Genomic DNA, 21,150 nt, shown 5'->3' with positions numbered 1-21,150 from the left:
ATTGTGTTGCTGCCACGTGATTGGTTGATTAGAATATTTGCATAAACAAGCAGGTGTACGGGTGTACCTAATAAAGTAGTCATTGAATGTATTTAGAAATAGGCTTTTAAAACACTTATAAAACTACCTGCTGCATGCATAATTGCTTGTGCTGTCTCCTACTGGCACAGTGGAACTGATCTGGGCAGTTTGTCTTTAAGGTATAACTTGCCACCCCCATTTGCCAGAATTGTTGCTGCTAGGCAACCTAATTCTACAGATTGTAGTCCTTAACAAAAGTGTGGCCCAATATTTCTCTATTGCAATGTCTCTTGCTATGTTTTGTAACTCCAAAACATTAAAAAAAACTAATTAATAGAAGAACACAGAGCCGGGTATAGCTCATGTATATTTTCATGTTCAGCGAGGCATGCACTTATCACATGGTAGCATTATGACATATGCAATTCACATATTTTACATATAATCCATAATGAATTATTTAAATGAACAATAATGCTTAATCAAACACTATTTACAATAATACATAAATATTACTGAAATATTAAATATGCAATCCTCCCTGCTTAAATATAAATTCCAACTCAATATAGAATACATCTCAACTATATGCACAATATATGATATAATACAACTACTATGCAGATGTCCACAGCATAGCAAATTTTAGATTGTCCCAATCAGGCCTAAAGATTTAATCACTAGAGGATTTCTTAGTCTTGTTGGGATAATGCCTTTCCTGACAAGGGAGGTCACTCTGTTTGGCACATCAGAATTGTGGCTGTGAAAGCAACCTCAGCTTCTGGGGTCTCCTCTGTGGTGGTTGTAGGAGCTGACTCGGAGACTGCAGAAAGTTGTTCTGATAGCTCTGGACACCTTTCTTCTCTATCCTTTTTTTTCCTAGTATTTGCATCTTGATCTTGGAAGGTGCATTTAGTACACTGGAGTATTCTCTCATTAATCTTTCTATTACTTCCTTTATGATCTGATCTCTTCTCCTGGTTTCCTCATCTGGAGCATCATCTGATGAATCCTCTGTTTTCATATTTCCATTGAATATTTCTGTTTGGCTTTCCATTCATTCAGCTGGGCTTTAGTCTTTACAACTACTTTTCCAAGCAGCTCTTTGTCTCCCATGTGAAGTTCATGTAATAACCTTAATGCACACAGAGAAGAGCCTGGTTCTTTTTACTCACAATAGCTGAATGTTTGCAAATTTCCTGAAGCTCCTTGAGCTCAATTCCACCTTAAAACCAAACCACGTTTTGCAGGTAACTGCCTGATTAACAAATCAGAAGTGATCTCAGATATGTTGCCTACAAATTGGACCACTGCTTTTGTCATTTTCATGCTTCCTCTAATCAGCATGGTCCTTCGTTGGTCCAATAAACTTTCCAACTAGAGGGACAGAGATTGGCACCAACACTTGTTTGCCCTCTGTTGGGCAAAGGTTCATTGTATACGGCATGGAGACAGCTGTGGCATCATCCAGTGCCCTTTTAGATTCACTTTCTGTTGACTCTATTACAGGGATGTGGTAAGTAAATGTTGGATGGATCTCCAATCAAGTTGTAGTTGTCTCAGCCAATCATGCTCCCACAATATAGGCCCTCCTGTATTCACCACGTACAAGTCAAGAAGCTTGTTGTTTATTGTATTTCACTGTTACAAATGTCATTCCCACTTAAGTTATCTCTTCTCCAGTATATGTTCTTAGATGGAGATCTGCAGTTCAGTATCTTTGAAATGCCATTCAAATTCATTTTGTGGAATGACTGAAATAGCCGAGCCAGTGTCCTATTCTATTCTAATTAATTTGCCGCTCACTTCTGGTGTAAGCCATATTGCTTGTCTCTTGTTGGTTTTCACATGATAAATCTCAAGACTACTGAGTCCTGTGTCACTCTCATCATTCTCAAATTTTTCACCAAATGCATACAACACGATTTTTAAGCTTTTTCTCTTTCCTCTGAAGTCCATTTGTTTTTGTCTGTCTGACATGCTCTTTGCATGTGTCCTATTTTGTTGCATTTTCTGCAAGTTTCACCTTCAAATCTGCACTTGTCTGGTTTACTAGAGCCCCTGCCACAACACAGTTTCTTTCAGCCAGGCAGGCTTCTATTTAGACATTGCAATTTTGTTCATGCTTACTTCCATTCCTGACTGCAACACAATTGTCTGTTGTTTCCATTGATATAACCTTTTCAACTGCTCTTTTAAATGTAGGTTGTGCTTCAGTTAGGAATGGTTTTTGGATGTTTTCTTGTAAGATTCTACAAACTAAACCATATCTGAGCACTCATTAAGCCCATTACCAAAGTGACAATGCTCAGATATTTTCTTCAGTTCAGCCACATGCTCTAAAATGGACTCCCTTTCCTTTTGATACCACTTATGAAACCTAATATGTTCTGCAATCAACAATGGTTTTGGTTCTAAGTGTTCCTGCGTTAATTCATGGTATCAGCAAAGCTCATGTTGGCTGGTTTGGTTGGAGCAGTCAAGCTCCTAAGCAAACCATATGCTTTAAACTCAATACGTTCAGCAAAGCTGGCACTTGCTTCCGTTTTCTTCAAAGTACTGCTCAATTTGTTCAATATACACATTCCAGTTATCTTTTGTACAATCAAGTGTGTCTATCTTTCTAATGTACCCAGCCATTTTTGATCTTTTCTTAGGATTATTATTGCCTGGTACTCACTGTTTACAAACACATGAATTCTTCCATTTTCTGCCTTTTTTTAACTCAATCTTTCCCTTTCTGGAGGAAAGATGCCGCTCTGAAGAAAAAAAGCACTGTGCTTTTTTTCAACAGTTTCTCGCAGCTTTTTTTTTTAAATTAAAACATCTCGCTGTACCTCAAAAGGTAAGTAGTCATCTCTGGTTCGTTTAAAGTTTCCTCGCCACCACTGTTATGTCTTGTAACTCCAAAACATAAAAACTAATGAAAAGAAAATCACAGATGGGGGATAACTCGTGTATGTTTAGGTTTTATTTTAAGTGAGGTGCTCACTTATTATGTGGTAGCATCATGACGTGCAATTCCTGCATTTATACATATAAATAATAATGCATTATTTAAACAAGCAAGAATGATAATCAAACATTATATTTACAATATTCCTCAAGTCCTACTGGAATATTAAGTACACATCTTTGCTGATTTTCATTAGATTTTACCAATTATTTTCTTGCTCATATCTGAGCAAAAGATGTGTAGTATGTGTATGAAATAGAATATGAAGTTTCTAAATGTATGCCTTTAGGGGCCAATAGAATGTATTTTCTTCATATTTTGAGATTTAGGCAAAATCAGTATTTATTAGCCAAACCTAAATGCACTGCACAGTATTGAGAATTGCTGCAAGGCTAGCAAAATTTCATGCCTGATATTTTGTAGTCATTATTACTTACAATTGATGTTTTTATTTTAATTTAAGATTATTAACTGAATTTATACACCTCAGCTGGGATTTGAACTCATTTCTCAGCACTGTTATTCAGAAGCTCGAGGTTACTAGTAATTTAGTTATCATGTCACCACTGTATCTTGTGACAATTTAAGTGACTAAAACTTATTGTTATGCAGAGAGTTACTTAATATTTTGAAGCAGTAAACGTGGAGCTGAAATTTGTGGTGCAGAATACAAAAGCTGAAGAAAAATGAATATAATTTAATTTTTAAAATGACCAGCAGTGCACACACACTTGGAAATCAATTGCTACTGTGAAATATGAGGCAATTCAACATTCCTTAGCTGTGTTATGATCTACTTAATTGATCACATATGGTTTATTTGAACTTTTTCCACATATTAAATATTTAATTTGTGATGTTCATCTTTAAAGGATATTTTGAGAATGAGTACAAAATTAGATAAACTCATACTACAATTGAACAGCAAATTACAGATTAACTAAACAATTTTATATTGAATTTTAAATTCTAAAGGGCGTGGGTGACCAACCAGAAGTCCTGGTACCTATTGGCAGCAAGACATGGGTAGGAAAGGCAAGGAGGTTCTGAAGAGAGAATTTAGAGAGCTAGGTAGAAAGCTGAAAAGCAGGACCTCCAGGGTAGCAATCTCTGGATTGCTGCCTGTGCCACACGCCAGTGCGGCAACAATAAGATGATTTGGCAGATGAATGTGTGGCTGGGAAACCGTGTAGGGAGCAGGGTTTCAGATTTCTGGATCATTGGGGAAGGCATGACATGTATAAAAGGGACAGGGTACACTTGAACCTGAGGGGGACCAATATCCTGGGGTTAGGTTCACTAGGGGCTGTTGGGAAGGGTATAAGCTCATTCAGCAGGGGGAAGGGAACCAGAGCGATGCAGCTGTGGATAGGGCTGCTGGTTTACAAGCAGAGACAGTGTGTAGTGAGACTGCTGGGAGCTTAACATCCAAGGAAACACTTTGTATCGAAATGACAGGCAGAGAGGCAGAGGGCTTGGTGTGGTTCTGTTGGTAAAAGTGAAAACAAATCCTTAGAAAGTGAGGGCAAATGATTGGAAGACGAAGAATCCTTGTAGCTAGAGTTAAGAAGCTAGAGGTAAAAAATCCCTAATGGGAGTTATATATAGGCCTCAGAACAGTAACCAGGATGTGCGCTACAAATTACAACAGGAGATAGAAAAGGCATATCAAAACAGCAATGTTACGATTGACATAGGGGATTTCAATACTCAGGTAGATTTGGAAAATTGGGGTGGCGCTGGACCCCAAAAGAGTAAACTTGTAGAATGTCCATTAGATTGCTTTTTAGAGGAACTTGTGGTTGAGCCCACTCAGCTATTCTGGATTGGGTGTTGTATAATAAGCTGGATTTGATTAGGGAGCTTAAGTTAAAGAAACCCTAAGGAGACAGTGATCATAATATAATAGAATTCACCCTGCAATTTGAGAGAGAGAAGCTAAAGTCAGATGTATCATTATTACCGTGCAATAAATGGAATTACAAAGGCGTGAAAAAGGAGCTGGTGACTGTTGACTGGAAGAGGATATTAGCAGGAATGACAGCACAGCAGCAATGGCTGGAGTTTCTGGGAGAAATTTGGAAGGTGCAGGATAGATACATCCCAAAGTAAAAGTATTCTAAAGGCAGGATGATGTAACTGTGGCTGACAAAGGAAATCAAAGCCAACATAAAAGCCAAAGAAATGGCATATAATAAAGCAAAAATTATTAGTAAGTTAGAAGATTTAAAAACCATCAGAAGGCAACTAAAAGTCCATGGGGGGTGGGGGGAGTGGGGGAAGGTGACACATGAAGATAAGCTAGCCAACAATATCAAAGAGAATACCCAAAGTTTTCGTCAGGTACATAAAGAGTAAAAGAGAGGTGAGAGTAGATATTGGACCACTGGAAAATTACACAAGAGAGGTAGTAAGTGGGACGAGGGAATGGTAGGTGAACTGAAGAAGTATTTTGCATCAGTCTTTACTGTGGAAGACACTATCAGTATGGTGGAAGTTCCAGGTGTCAGGGGGCATGAAGTGTGTGAAGTTACCATTAGTAGAGAGAAGGTTCTTGGGAAGTTGAAAGGTCTGAAGCTGGGTAAGTCACCTGGACCAGATGATGTACACCCCAGAGTTCTGGAAGAGGAGGCTGAAGAGATTGTAGAGGCACTGGGAATGATCTTTCAAGAATCACTAGATTCTGGAATGGTTTGAGAAGACTGGAAAATTGCAATGTCACTCTACTCTTTAAGAAGTGGGGAAGGGGAGTAGAAGACAGGGAATTATACGCCAGTTACCCAACCTTAGCGGTTGGGAAGAAGTATGTGTCAATTGCTAAGAAGGTAGTTTGGGGTACGTGGAGGCATAAGATGAAATTGCCCAAAGTCAGCATTGTTTACTTAAGGGAAAATTTTCCCTGACAAACCTTTTTGAATTCCTTGAGGAAATAAAAAGCAGGACAGACAAAGCAGAAATGGTGGATGTTGTGTCCTTGGATTTTCCGAAGGCCTTTGACAAGGTGCCACACATGAGGCCGTTTAACACGATAAGAGTCGATGGTGTTACAGGAAAGATACCAACATGGATAAAGCATTGGCTGATTGGCAGGAGGCAAAGAGTGGGAATAAAGGGAAACTTTATTCTCCCATTGGCTGCTGGTAACTAATGGTGTTCCACTGGTCTGTATTGGGACCGCTTCTTTTTGCTTTGTATGTCAATGATTTGAATGATGGAATTGATGGCTTTGTGGCCAAGTTTGCAGATGATATGAAGATTGGTGGAGGTTCAGGTAGTTTTGAGAAGGCAGGGAAGTTGCAGAAGGACTTTGACAGATCTGGAGAATGGGCAAAATAATGGCAGATGGACTACAACGTCAGGAAGTGTATACACATGCACTTTGGTGAAGGACTGATAGTACAGACTATTTTCTAAATTCAAGAATCTCAGGTGCAAATGGGACTTGGGAGTCCTGGTGCAGAATTTCCTCAATATACATCTTGCAGGTTGAGTCAGTGGTGAGGAAGGCAAACACAATTTTCACATTCTTTTCAAGAATACTAGAATATAAAAGGAAGGATATAATGCCAAGGCTTTTTAAGGCACTGATGATGTCTCATTTGAAATATTGTGAGCAGTTTTGGACCCATTCTTTAAGAAAGAATTTGCTGACATTGGAGAGGGTTCAGAGGAAGTTCACGAGAATGATTCCAGAAATGAAGGTCTTATATGATGAGCGATTGGTGGTTCTGGGCCGTTACTCACTGGCATTTATAAGAATGGGGTGGGGGGGGGGGGAGAAGCTCTTTGAAACTGACCAAATATTGAAAGCCCTAGATAGAGTGGATGTTGAGAGGATGTTTCCAATAGTGGGAGAGGCTAGGACTAGAGGGCACAGCTTCAGAATAAAAGGACATCCCTTCAAATCAGAGATGAGGAGAAATTTCTTTCGCCAGAGTGTGTGTGGTGGATGTCTGGAATTTATTGCCTCAGACAGCTGTGGAGACTAAGTCACTGGTTATATTTAAAGTGGAGTTTGATAGAAATTTGATTGGTAAGGATATCAAAAGTTATGGGAGAAAGGCAGGAGAATGGGGTTGAGAGACAAAATAAATCAACCATAATCAAATAGCACAGTAGACTCAACGACCAAAAGGACCTACTCTTTTCCAAACTCTTATGGTTTGCAAATAAGCTAAAACCTATGTTAATTAAATTGAAAATTATAGACCACAACTAAGTTACACTATTTAAATGGTAAATAGAAATTATTCTTTACATATTCCTGACATTCAGTTACTTTAAACGACAAATGGGTTGTTATGTATATGAAGAGAGATGAAGCACATAAAGCACAGAATTCCAATTACTTTGTTTCCAGTTTGTCACATTTAAAAGTCTGGGTATTGATTCCCTACACTATACCAGTCAATGATTTTGAGGTGCATTTTACAGCTAACAAAATAAATTTAGTCATGGTGTCATACAGCATGGAAACAGATCCTCCAGTCCAACTCATCCATACCAATGGTGTTGCCTGGCGAGCTTATCCCATTTGCTCATGTTATGGCCCATAGCTCTCTAAATCTCTCCTATCCAGGTATTTACTAGTCATAATAAAAAAAACTGTTTAATGAGTGGGAAAAAAGAGAAATTATATGAACTTCTCCCAATAGAAGCAGAGTAACTTCTCCTGAGAAAGGATGATTTCACACAATTATCACTCTCATATTTACCTAATATAATTAGCAGAGAAACACTAAGCAATTCTGTTGAACCTGAATTTGCTGGTGTTACTTTATGAAGTCCTTAAGTCTTTTGAAAAAAAAATCTGAAAATTGAGAAGCTTTATATTCATTGAGGTGTGGTAGGAACTTCAAAATGAGTGGGGAGTCAGCTATGAGCCTGTTGATGGGAGGATTGCGATAATTAGATACATTAAACACTATTCATTTGACTGTTCAGATCTTCAACACAAAGCATTGTGAATTTTGCTGTACTTCACACTGGTTATTTTGTTACAATGCATTGAGTACCTTTGGTTTAGTTTATTTTATGGTCTACCTTTTAGTAAATTTTAAAGCATTTTGTTGGGAAAGTGAAAAGACTGTAATAGCTGTGGAAACACAGTAATAGCTGTGGCAGATAGAAGGGTTTAATTGAGGACTTGTGATAGAAGTGAACAGGCGTTTATGTGAAGAGACATGATAAAAATTAGCCAGCGCTGATTTCAGAAGGAATGATTGTGCTTGACAGACCTGATGAATTGTTTGAGGGTGTTCATGATGGGGAAGTTTAAATAGATGTAATTTATTTGGACAAGGAAGGGTTACGAAAAGATATTTTGCTGGAGAGCAAGGGATGAACTTGCATCTCCCTAGTCCTCTTTACAAACTCAAAACATCCCAAAGCACTTTGTATTCTGGAGGCAGAGAGAGATACAGCAGAGAAATAGACCCCTTGGCCTACTAAGTACACACTGTTTATTTACCCTCATCCTAGATTTATCCCATTCCACCACTCATCCAAACTCTGTAGGGGATTTGCAGCAGCCAATTAACCTTTCAATTGACACACCTTTAGGATGTGAGCAGAACCTCGAAAACCCAAAGGAAACCCACACCATCACAGGGAGAACATGCAATCTCTGTGCAAACAGTGGTATTGAACTCTGTTCTCTGGTTCTAAGAGGCAACACTTCTACTCTGTGGCTTAGCAGTAAACTGAACACTTCTGCAATATGGGAAGCAGGAAGCAGCTACAGTGCATATACACTGCAATGTGATGATAGCTAAACCCTGATTTTTTGGCGATGTTGGCTGGGGCTATTATTATTAAGCACTTTTTCTTCATTTGGTATGCAGACGTCTCTCTAATAACATAGGGGCCTTTGGTTCACATCAATATAATCCTTCAGGATTAGATTGAATGTATAAAGAGAGATTTATTAGGAAACCAAGAATAAATAGAACAAACTTTCACTAAATAAAATTAATGTTGACGAAGGCAAGAGGCTTATAGGCACCTTATTTAATGCTGAAAATCTTTCCACTTGATTATTTTTTTCCACAGGGCTCTTGCCCTTTTACGTCAAATTGCTGCCTGAATTGAAAATCAGGAAGCTATGACATTTTGTGTCAGGGCTGATTAGTACTTGTCCTGTGCAATCTGACCAGTTATGTTCATGAAACAGCCAAAAGAAGGAACAAGTTAGGACTGATGTTATTTTTGTGGCTCCCAGAGGAGCAGTTGAATTCTCATTTGAATTTACCGAGCTCCAGTACTTAACAGGCAACTGTTCTACCACTTGATATTGATGCCTAAAATCAATGAGCCATATGGGAAAGCATGTTGTGAAATATGCAGCTAAATTATTCCATTGAAATGGGCTCCAGACCCAATCTGCTCAGGACTTACTCAGCATTTGAAATTGATTCAAGTGTGATTGGAATTATAATTTCTAGTGGGACCGGAGAAAATCACATGGAAGGCATTTAAGGAAGTTTTTGAAAATTTTCTCGGCATCTACAGAGCACCAAGCTACATGCAGCTGGTTGAGAGCATGCTTCAAGCATATAAGACCATAAAATGCAACATGTCACTAAAGATTCATTTTCTGCATTCCCATTTAGACTCCTTCCCTGCAAATCTTGGTGCTGTTAGTGACGAGCATGGTGAAAGGTTTCACCAGGACATTGCGATCATGGAGAAAAGATACCAGGGCAACTGGAATCCATCAATGCTGGTGAATTATTGTTGGACACTTAAGCAAGAAGCCTCAGACACTGAGTACAAATGAAAATCATTAACAAAATATTTTTAACTTAGTTGAACTATTGCAAAGCATCAGCACCATTATGCAATTAAACACATTATATTCAATAAAAGTTAATATGTTGTTTCTCCAAATTCCTAACGTGATACAAGTAGTCTGAAATTATATTTGTGTTCATCTTCAAGCAGTCTATCATAAACAAAAAATATTCTGAGGAAGCAACACTTTTGAAAAAATTTGTAATCCAGTGTTATTTACCAGTATAAAATATAAACTCACATAATGCAAGTAAGGAGGCATAACCTACAAGGCTATAAACCAAGAACTAAGCAAAGAGAATTGATCTAAAGTACCGTTTTTTATAGCACATATAGACATGATGGGTCAAACTATCTCCTTTTCCTGCCATAAATTTGCATGATTTTGTAATTGGATATTTATATGAATGTTCTACTGATCCAGCTAAAGGTTAATTTTCCTGTAAACAGTTTAGCGGAGGGTTAGGGAGGGTTTAAACTAATTTGGCAAGGGGATGGGAACCGGAATGATAGAGCGGAGGAAGGGGAAAACAGAAATAAATCTAAGATAGTGAGCCGTAAAGATGTCAGGAAAGACAGGCAGGTGACAGGGCAAATTTGTAGCCATTGGGATGGATTGAAGTGCAATAAAGTTGCAGTGAAATCAAAGCGAAAAGTACCAAATACTGGTCTTAAAGTGTTATACTTAAATGCACACAGCATAAGGAATAAGGTGGATGATCTTGTCGTACAACTACAGATTGGCAGGTATGATATTATGGCCATCACTGAGACATGGCTGAAAGATGCATGTCTCTGGGAGCTGAACGTCCAAGGATACACGGTGTATCGGAAGGATAGGAAGGTAGGCAGAGGGGGAGGCGTGGCTTTATTGGTAAGAAATGATATTAAATCATTACAAAGAGGTGATATAGGATGGGAAGGTGCAGAATCTTAACGGGTTGAGCTAAGAAATCACAGGGGTAAAAGGACCCTGATGGCAGTTATTTATAGGCCTCCAAACAGCTGCAGTGATGTGGACTACAAATTACAACAGGAAATAGAAAAGGCTTGTCAGCAGGCCAGTGTTATGATAATTGTGGAAGATTTTAACATGCGAGTGGATTGGGAAAATCAGGTCGGCACTGGATCTCAAGAGAGAGAATTTGTAGAATGTCTGCGAGATGGCTTTTTAGAACAGCTCGTTGTTGAGCCCACTAGGGGATCGGCTGTACTGGATTGGGTATTGTGTAACGAACCAGAGGTGATTAGAGAGATTGAGGTGAAGGAACCCTTAGGAGGCAGGGATCATAACATGATTGAGTTCACTGTGAAATTTGAAAAAGAGAAGCTGAAATCTGATGTGTTGGTATTTCAGTGGAGTAAAGGAAATTACAGTGGCATGAGAGAGGAACTGGCCAAAGTTGACTGGAAAGAGACACTGGCGGGAAGGACGGCAGAGCAGCAGTGGGCTGGAGTTTATGCGAGAAGTGAGGAAGGTGCAAGACAGGTATATTCCAAAAAAGAAGAAATTTTCAAAGGGAAAAAGAATGCAGCCGTGGCTGACAAGAGAAGTCAAAGCCAAAGTTAAAGCAAAGGAGAGGGCATACAAGGAAGCAAAAATTAGTGGGAAGACAGGATTGGGAAGTTTTTAAAAGCTTACAAAAGGAAACTAAGAAGGTCATTAAGAGGGAAAAGATTAACTGTGAAAGGAAGCTAGCAACTAATATCAAAGAGGTTACTAAAAGCTTTTTCAAGTATATAAAGAGTAAAAGACAGGTGAGAGTAGATATAGGACCGATAGAAAATGATGCTGGAGAAATTGTAATGGGAGATAAGGAGATGGCGGAGGAACTGAACGAGTATTTTGCATCAGTCTTCACTGAGGAAGACATCAGCAGTATACCAGACACTCAAGGGTGGCAGGGAAGAGAAGTGTGCACAGTAACAATTGTGACAGAGAAAGTACTCAGGAAGCTGAATAGTCTAAAGGTAGATAAATCTCCCGAGCCAGATGGAATGCACCCTTGTGTTCTGAAGGAAGATGCTGTGGAGATTACGGAGGCATTAGCGATGATCTTTCAAAAGTTGATAGATTCTGGCATGGTTCCGAAGGACTGGAAGATTGCAAATGTCACTCCGCTATTTAAGAAGGGGGCAGGGAAGCAAAAAAGAAATTATAGACCTGTTAGCTTGACACCGGAGGTTGGAAAGTTGTTGGAGTCAATTGTCAAGGATGAGGTTACAGAGAACCTGGAGGCATATGACAAGATAGGCAGAACTCAGCATGGATTCCTAAAAGGAAAATCCTGCCTGACAAACCTATTACAATTTTTTGAGGAAATTACCAGTAGGCTAGACAAGGGAGATGCAGTGGATGTTGTATATTTGGATTATCAGAAGGCCTTTGACAAGGTGCCACACATGAGGCTACTTAACAAGATAAGAGCCCATGGAATTACGGGAAAGTTACATACATGTATAGGGCATTGGCTGATTGGCATGAAATAGAGAGTGGGAATAAAGGGATCCTATTCTGGTTGGCTGCCAGTTACCAGTGGTGTTCCACAGGGGTCTGTGTTGGGGCTGCTTCTTTTTACATTGTACATCAACGATTTGGATTATGGAATAGATGGCTTTGTGGCTAAGTTTGCTGATGATACGAAGATAGGTGGAGGGGCCAGTAGTGCTGAGGAAACAGAGAGTCTGCCGAGAGTTTTGGATAGATTGGAAGAATGGGCAAAGAAGTGGCAAATGAAGTATAATGTTGGAAAGGGTATGGTTATGCACTTTGGCAGAAGAAATAAATGGGCAGACTATTATTTAAATGGGGAGAGAATTCAAAGTTCTGAGATGCAACTGGACTTGGGAGTTCTTGTACAGGATACCCTTAAGGTTAACCTCCAGGTTGAGTCAGTGGTGAAGAAGGCAAATGCAATGTTGGCATTCATTTCTAGAGGAATAGAGTATAGGAACAGGGATGTGATGTTGAGGCTCTATAAGGCGCTGGTGAGACCTCACTTGGAGTACTGTGGACAGTTTTGGTCTCCTTATTTAAGAAAGGATGTGCTGACGTTGGAGAGGGTACAGAGAAGATTCACTAGAATGATTCCAGGAATGAGAGGGTTAACATATGAGGAACGTTTGTCCGCTCTTGGACTGTATTCCTCGGAGTTTAGAAGAATGAGGGGAGACCTCATAGAAACATTCGAATGTTGAAAGGCATGGACAGAGTGGATGTGGCAAGGTTGTTTCCCATAATGGGGGAGTTTAGTACGAGAGGGCATGACTTAAGTATTGAAGGACGCCCATTCAGAATAGAAATGCAAAGAAATTTTTTTAGTCAGAGGGTGGTGAATCCATGGAATTTGTTGCCACGGGCGGCAGTGGAGGCCAAGTCGTTGGGTGTATTTAAGGCAGAGATTGATAGGTACCTGAGTAGCCAGGGCATCAAAGGTTATGGTGAGAAGGCGGGGGAGTGGGACTAAATGGGAGAATGGATCAGCTCATGATAAAATGACAGAGTAGACTCGATGGGCCGAATGGAGGACTTCTGCTCCTTTGTCTTATGGTCTGTCTTATGGTCTAGAGGAATGCTTATTAGCACTGTGAAACCTAACTCCATGTACTAATAATTGCAGACAAGCTGTCTCAACGGTCCGTTACTCTTATCACTGGAGTCAAATTGGAACCAGAGCAATTTACCTACAGTCCATTATCAAAGAACTTATTTGAGTAACTGTCAATTTGTGTGCTGTTAGGATCAGATGTTTTCCAGTAAATCCTCCTTCAGATGAGGAGACCAAACTGCATTCAATCTCATGGCAATAACAAAGCTCTGCAGAACTGTAGCAAGACCCTATTTCCTTTCAGCAAAGGCAATGTTCCTTTACCATTTACCTACCATGCATGCATATGCACACTTTATGATTCACACAAGTTTAGCCAAATCTCCCTGAACACCAGGATTTACAACATTTTATTATTTTAAAAAGCATTCTGTTTTTATTCTTCTTACTAAATTTGCAATCTTGTCACCAACTCACCTATCTGATCCTTATACGTTTGCAACCTACTTGCCTCGTTCTCGCTGTTCACTTTCCCACCCAACTTCATATTAGTAGAAAATTTGAGGAGATTACCATTGTCCTCCTTATGTAAATCATTAATATGAATTGTTGACAGCTGAAACCCAAATGCCAATTGCTGTGATCATAACCTGTCTGTATATATGTTCTGTCTAGTAGCCAAGCCAATGTCCCCAGTCTTCTCCCCAATCCCATGAAACCTCATCTTGTTTTATTGCCTTTTATTTGGCATTTGAAAAAATATGTACACTACTTATTTGATCCTGTTGTAGTCCTAACAGCTTTCTTTAAACATGATCTTACTTTTATAAACCACGTTGATTATACCTATTATCTGCTTTGCTGCCATTTCCTTTAGAAGTGAATGCAGACCTTTCCCAATCATTTGTGTCAGACAACCTGAACTTTAGTTCCCTGTTTCTCTCTTCCTCCATTTGAATAGCAGTGCTATATGTTCAGTTTTATAACTTGTTGGAACTCTTCTGGGGTGTAGTAGCACTCAACCTAATTTTTGTCACTGTGGGCACCTTTTTTACAATGTTAGAATGTAAGCTATCAGGTTCAGTAGATTTGTTGACTTTTTAGTTAAGTTACTTCCTATAATTTTTCTCTTTACTAATTCCTTTTAATTTTTCACTCTTTTTGTCCTGTTTGTTCCATATTATGCTAGATAGATAATCCTTGTTTATTAGCTCATCCATTTGATTTTTTTCATCGAGATTTCTCATTTGCCAGCTTCAAAAGAACCATTCTTATCCTAATAAGCATCTTCCCTTACAAATATTGGTAGAATCTCTCCCAATCTGATTTTATACTTATTATTAATATAGTTTCATTTCACTTTTCTCCCCTATTTATCAACCTTTTGTCAGCTCTTGAGTTTTTAAGAATCCTCCAAATCCACAGGATTACTCCTTTTACAATATTATAAGCCTCTTTGAATCTAATACTGCTCTGAATTTTTGTCTTAATGATATGCAACCACACCAAGAATTCACAAGTACTTATTTCAGTGGCTGTGTGGGAGAAGACAGAGAGTGGTAGTGAATGATTGCTTATTAGACTGGAGGCCTGTGACTAGTGGTGTGCTTCAGGGATCTGTGCTGGGACCATTGTTGTTTGTTGTCTATATCAATGATCTAGATAATAATGTGGTAAATTGGATCAGCAAGTTTGCTGATGACACTAACATTGTAGGTGTTGTGTTCAGTGAGGAAGGCTTTCAAAACTCGCAGAGGGATCTGTACCAACTGGAAAAATGGGCCAGAAAATGGCAGATGGAATTTAATGCAGATAAGTGTGAGGTGTTGCATTTTGGAAGGACAAATCAAGGTAGGACATACACAATAAATGGTAGGGCACTGAGGAGTGTTGAGGAACAAAGAGATCTGGGAGTTCAAATACATAATTCCCTGAAAGTGGAATCACAAGTGGACAGGGTTGTAAAGAAGGCTTTTGGCATCCTGGTATTCATAAATCAAAGTATTGAGTATAGGAGTTGGGAGGTTATGGGGAGGTTGTATAAGATATTGGTGAGGCCAAATTTGGAGTATTGTGTACAGTTCTGGTCACCTAACTATAGGAAGGATATCAGTAAGATTGAAAGAGTGCAGAGAAGATTTACTAGGATGTTGCCAGGTCTTTAGGAGTTGAGTTATGGGGAAGATTGAACAGGTGAGGACTTTATTCCTTGGAGTGTAGAAGAATGAGGGGAGATTTGATAGAGGTTTACAAAGTTATGAGGGGTATAGATAGATTAAATATGAATAGGCTCTTTCCACTTAGATTAGAAGAGATAAATACAAGAGGACATGGCCTTAGGGTGAAAGGGGAAAGGTTTAGGGGGAACTTCTTCACTCAGAGAGTGGTGGGAGTGTGGAACGAGCTGCCATCTGACGTGGTAAATGCAGGCTCACTCTTAAGTTTTAAGAATAAATTGGATAGGTACATGGATGGGAGAAGTCTGGAGGGTTATGGACTGGATGCAGGTCAATGGGATTAGCAGGATAATGTTTCTGCATAGACAAGAAGGGCCGAATGGCCTTCTTTCTGTGCTGTAGTGCTCTATGGTTCTATGGTAATCTTCATTGTTCATCTATCATACCGTACATGTTAATCCACTTTTTTTTTCAATTTTAGCCAGCTTACCCTTCACATTGATGTACCAGGCATTACTTAAGTTTAAGATTCTAGTTCCATAATTAAGACTGTATCAAACTCAATATGTATCATAGGATAGAAGTAGGTACAGAGGAGATGTCAGGGGTAAGTTTTTTACCCAGAGAGTGGTGAGTGCGTGGAATGGGCTGCCAGCAATGGTGGTGGAAACAGATATGATAGGGTCTTTTAAGAGACTCCTGGATAGGTACATGGAGCTTAGAAAAATAGTGGGCTATGAGTAACCCTAGATAATTTCTATAGTAAGGACATGTTCAGAACAGCTTTGTGGGCCGAGGGGCCTGTATTGTACTGTAGGCTTTCTATGTTTCTATGCTTCTATTATTATCAATATTTCCCTTGAGATTCTTAATTATTCCTGTTTCATCATACAAAACCAGATTTAACGAGCTATTCCCTTCTTAGCTCCAACATGTGTTCTTAAGAAAACTGCAGGGAGTTGTAAACTTAGTCAGCTCCATGATGGACACTAGCCTCCATAGTATTCAGTACATCATCAAGGAGTGTTGCCTCAAAAAGGTGGTGTCCAACATTATGGTTCCCCATCACTTGGGTCATGCCTCGTTCTCATTGTTACCATCAGAACGGAGGTACAGAAGCTTGAAGGCACACACTCAACGATTCAGGAACAGCTTTTTCACCTCTGCCATCTGATTTCTGAATGGACATTGAACCCACGAAATATATACGTGTGTATGTGTGTGTGTGTGTGTTTCTTTGCCATATTCTTGCCCACTATAATTCCTTTTACAATTTATTTTTTGCATAAAAATGTATATAAACAACCTCCACAATTATTGCATTACTTTCTTATTTTTTGTTTAAAGTAGTCCAGTGGTGTAGTTATTGTTCTGATTCCCTTGTGCATTATTGACCCTTGTTTATCTCTGCCAAATGTGATTCTTCTTTCTGGCCCACTAAGGCCAGTTTATTCATGTTTACATTCCTTAGGTAATCTTATTACTCACCTTCACCCCCTAAGTGTCTTTTCAAAATGCCTTATGCCCTGTTTTATTTTATTTGGTCCCATTGCAACTGTGAAGGCTATTAACTCAAAGCCATTTCTTTCAAGCTCTGCCACAACTTAAATGGCAAATTTGATCAAAATTTTTGAGAAGCTAACCCTTGCCATTGATGACGGTAATGTGATATAGTGTGCTATTCTTAAACTTCCAGAAAGTATTTGATAAGGTGACGTGAAACAGGGTTATTGGCAAAATTGAAGAACGTGACTAGAAGAGATGCTGACAGTATGGATGCAAATGTTGCTGAGCAACAGAAAACAGAGGATTGAGGTGAAAATTTTTATTTTGAACTGAAGAAATATTTTGGCAGTCCCCAAGGATTAGTGTTAGAGACATTGCTTTTTGATCTCGAATAATGAACTGGATTTGGGGTTGCAAGCCACAGATGAAACAAAACTTGGCAGTGTACTGAACTGCAAAGAGAGTAGTGTTACATTACTAAAGACATAAAAGGGTTGGTAGAATGGGCAGGCACATGGCAGGTGAAGACTAATGCAGAGAAATGAGAGATGATGCAAACTGGTACGAGAAAAGACGAAACATAACATAGAATAAAGGATAAAGGAGCAATCTTTTAGAACGGAGATGAGGAGAAATTTCTTTAGCCAGAGAGAGGTGAACCTGTGGAATTCATTGCCACAGGCAGCTGTGAGGGCCAAATCTTTATGTATATATAAGGCAGAAATTGATAGATTCTAGATTGGTCAGGGCATGAAGGGATACAGGGAGAAGGCAGGAGATTGGGAGTGAGAGGAAAATTGGATCAGCCATGATGAAATGGCGGAGCAGACTTGATGGGCCAAATAGTCTAATTCTGCTCCCGTATCTTAGGGTTTTGTATTCAATAAAAGTTAACTTCTTGTTTCTTCAAATTCCTACTTGATACAAGTTGTCTGAAATTATATTTGTATGCAGCTTCAAGTGGTGTTATCGTAACCAGGAAAAAATCTGAGTACACAAAACTTTCGAAAAAGTTTGCGGTCCATTGTATTTCGTGTCTTTTTAATTAATTATAGAAGTAATCTACCACATTGATGGGCGAGAATGAGGAAGAGGTCCGGTCCTAGAAAATGGCCTGTGTTGTGATTTTTCATAATGCAAAGATGTGTCATCTGCATTTGCATCCAGAGACGCAAGTTGATAAAAAAAATACATATTGTCTATTTATTTACTCTTTATTTTATTCCACATCTCAAAGTTATGTGTGGTGATTTGTGAATTCTGTAGGAGTAAATTTCCATTATCCAAACTGCTGCAATGGGAGTAATTCTCCAGCATTACCTCTGAAAAGTTAATTATACTATCTATTTAAAAGGAACATACCATCCATTTGTTTTGTAGGTTTAATCAGTTTCAATTTCTGCAATGCAGGTAAGTGGATTTAGTAGATAATTCAGGCAATGCCCATCTCCCCCTATCTATTGCTTAGATGCATGTTTTTCTGTGATTCATAAAAAAAACTACATACTTCTTGTGGTTCACAGTCCCAGTTATAATTTTTCTCCATACGCAGTAAATTCATTAATTTTGCTTTGAATATTCATAAAGAAAATTATATGGAGTTTTGGGATTTCTTTCACTTCTGGGTACAGCTATCCATATAAAATTACTAATACTGATCTTCTTCCTTTATTTTCTGTAATTTTGATTATTATTGAGTTGTAGCCTTTATTTTTAGCTTGTAGCCTTCTGTGAGACATCTTGTCAAGTCATATTTGATAGTCAGACTAGTGAAGGTAGATATCAGGATAGTAAGCCATGCCAAATTCTTAAAGGATTTCAGCAAATCTGTTTACACCGTATTAATGAACTCATTTTATACCTTTTTTTGTGTTCTTTAATTATTTTTCATCATAAGTTTCATTACTCCTCAATTTACCAGCTCCCTAATAACCTAACATCGTATTCCCAACAACAGGAAAAGCATTAGCTGGAATTTTGTCATCTTGGTTTGCTCCTCCTCTTGAAGTTCAAACAATTCAGACAAGGTTCCATCTGTTCTGTCCTCACTTTCTTTAGGATTTGAGGATCTGTTCCATCTGGACCTGCTACCTTGTTAAATTTGAATGCTCTCCAAGTTGTGAGTGATGATTCCATCTCTGTTGATTTTCCCAGTAACTGAAGCTGCATTTCCTAACCCACGGTGAATAAAAATATGATTTCTATCACGAATATTACTTCCACTGCAATTGCTATTATTCAAGGACCTTACTGTTTATTTAGATGCTGTGCCTGCCAAATATTAGAATAAAAAAATCATTCTTATCATTTCTATTGTCAACTTTTATTAAAATCATTTTTAATATATTTTCCAATCGTCTTTTGTTTTCTTAACTTCTAATACATTTTTAATTTATTAACAATATATTGCAAAACTGAGTAAAGGAAGATAAAATCTTTGCAAACTCTCTTTTGCATATTCACAGATATGGACTATGCACTCAGTGATCACTTTATAAAGTACCTCCTGTACCTAATGAAGTGGCCAATGAATGTATGCTTGTCATCTGCTGCTGTAGCCCATCCACTTTGGGGTTCGATGTGTTGTGCAATCAGAGATGCTTTGCTGCACACCACTGTTGTAACGCATGCTTATTTGAATTACTGTTGCCTTCCTGTCAGCTTGGAAATGAGGATTAGCATCCGCCAACAATCCCCTACCTGCCCCCGCCTTGGAAATTAATGGTCAGGTTGTGTCTGTGGTTGAGTCATTCATATTCCTGGAGGCTACCATTACATTGAATTGGGCCAAACACATTACACTCATCTCTAGGAAAGCCCTGCAGATATTGTTCTGTCTACGCCAGCTTAGGAAACATCTCAGGGTATATCCTGATGAATTTTCATTCAGTCATCTTTCAGAGTGTTGTGACCACCTTTATCACCGATTGTTTTCCTGCCACCTCCTCCCTCTTCAAGTCCAGGTTGCTGTGAGCGGTCGACACAATGGAGAAGATCATTGGCTGTCAGCTACCGACATTAAAAGACCTGTTCATTGTGTTGGGCAAGTGGCCAAGTGGTTAAGGCATTTGTCTAGTGATTTGAAGGTCACTAGTTCAAATCTCAGCTGTGGCAGTGTGTTTGTGTCCTTGAGCAAGGCACTTAATCACACATTGCTCCAGCCTGTGCGAGGAGTGGCGCCCCACACAGACTTCCAATCTGCGCCTTGTAAGGCATGAAAATGCCCGACACAGGCCTCTCATGGTCTGAGTTGATGTTCCCCATTCATTGCCAGAGCAATAAGAGCGCTGAAAAAAATTATTGCAGGCTCCACCCACCCAAGCAGTCATCTATTTACCAAATTGCCTTCAGGGAGATGTTACACGTCCATCACCACCAGGACTACGCTTCATCTCTGAATATTCTTTCCTGTAGATACCCAATTCTCAACAAAACTGACGCAGGTGTAATACCTTAAATGTTCCTTCACAACATCCATTAAATAGTCTTTCCATCTCTCCCTGTTCTGTTGGTAATTATTGAGTCTGTACATATGTTCACATTTATTTAAGTTTGATTACTTATTAACATTTCTGCATGTGACTGTTCTGAAAATTGTTGATTCGTCAGGGCTGTTTGCACTATTGAATTGTAAGTTGTTGGTTGCTATGGTGTCGTCTGTTATGGGATTTTCCTGTGTTTTGTGTTTGGTACTGAACCAAAATCATTTCTGGTATGTTTCATATGCTGGCAATAAAGCAATTCTGATTCCGAGCAAGTCAGGCCATTCTTCTCTGGTGTCTCTCATTAGCAAGGCTTTTTTGCCTACAGAAGTGCTGCTCACTGAATTTTTTTTTTTGCTTTTCGCACCATTTTCTTTAAACTCTAGAGACTGCTGTGTGTGAAAATCTCTGAGATATTCAAACCACCCTGTTTGTCACCAACAATCATTCCACAGTCAAAGTCACTGAGATCACAACATAACTAAATCACAAAGTCACTAAATAATTACCATCAACAAATCAGTTGTAGTACCAAAGGATACAACATCCTGGATGACTGTTACACCACCATCAGGAATGCCTACCGTGCCATTCCTTGCTGCACTTCAAAAAGTCTGATCACCTGGCTGTGCTTTTACTCCCTGAGTATAGGCAGAGGCTTAAGACTG

The 21,150-nt window shown here is 39.0% G+C and overlaps 1 protein-coding gene across 1 annotated transcript in view; it reads left to right on the top strand.

Annotated features, from left to right (window-relative positions):
• The window catches only part of LOC140206277 (phospholipid phosphatase-related protein type 5-like), a 192,278-nt gene that overhangs the window by 141,422 nt on the left and 29,706 nt on the right, over positions 1–21,150 (top strand). The gene's annotated exons all lie outside the window — the stretch shown is intronic.

This window comes from Mobula birostris, chromosome 12 (assembly GCF_030028105.1).
Source record: "Mobula birostris isolate sMobBir1 chromosome 12, sMobBir1.hap1, whole genome shotgun sequence".
NCBI lineage: Eukaryota > Metazoa > Chordata > Chondrichthyes > Myliobatiformes > Myliobatidae > Mobula > Mobula birostris.
The sequence above is the reverse complement of the archived record's forward strand: the minus strand, read 5'-3'. Positions and strand labels throughout refer to the sequence as shown.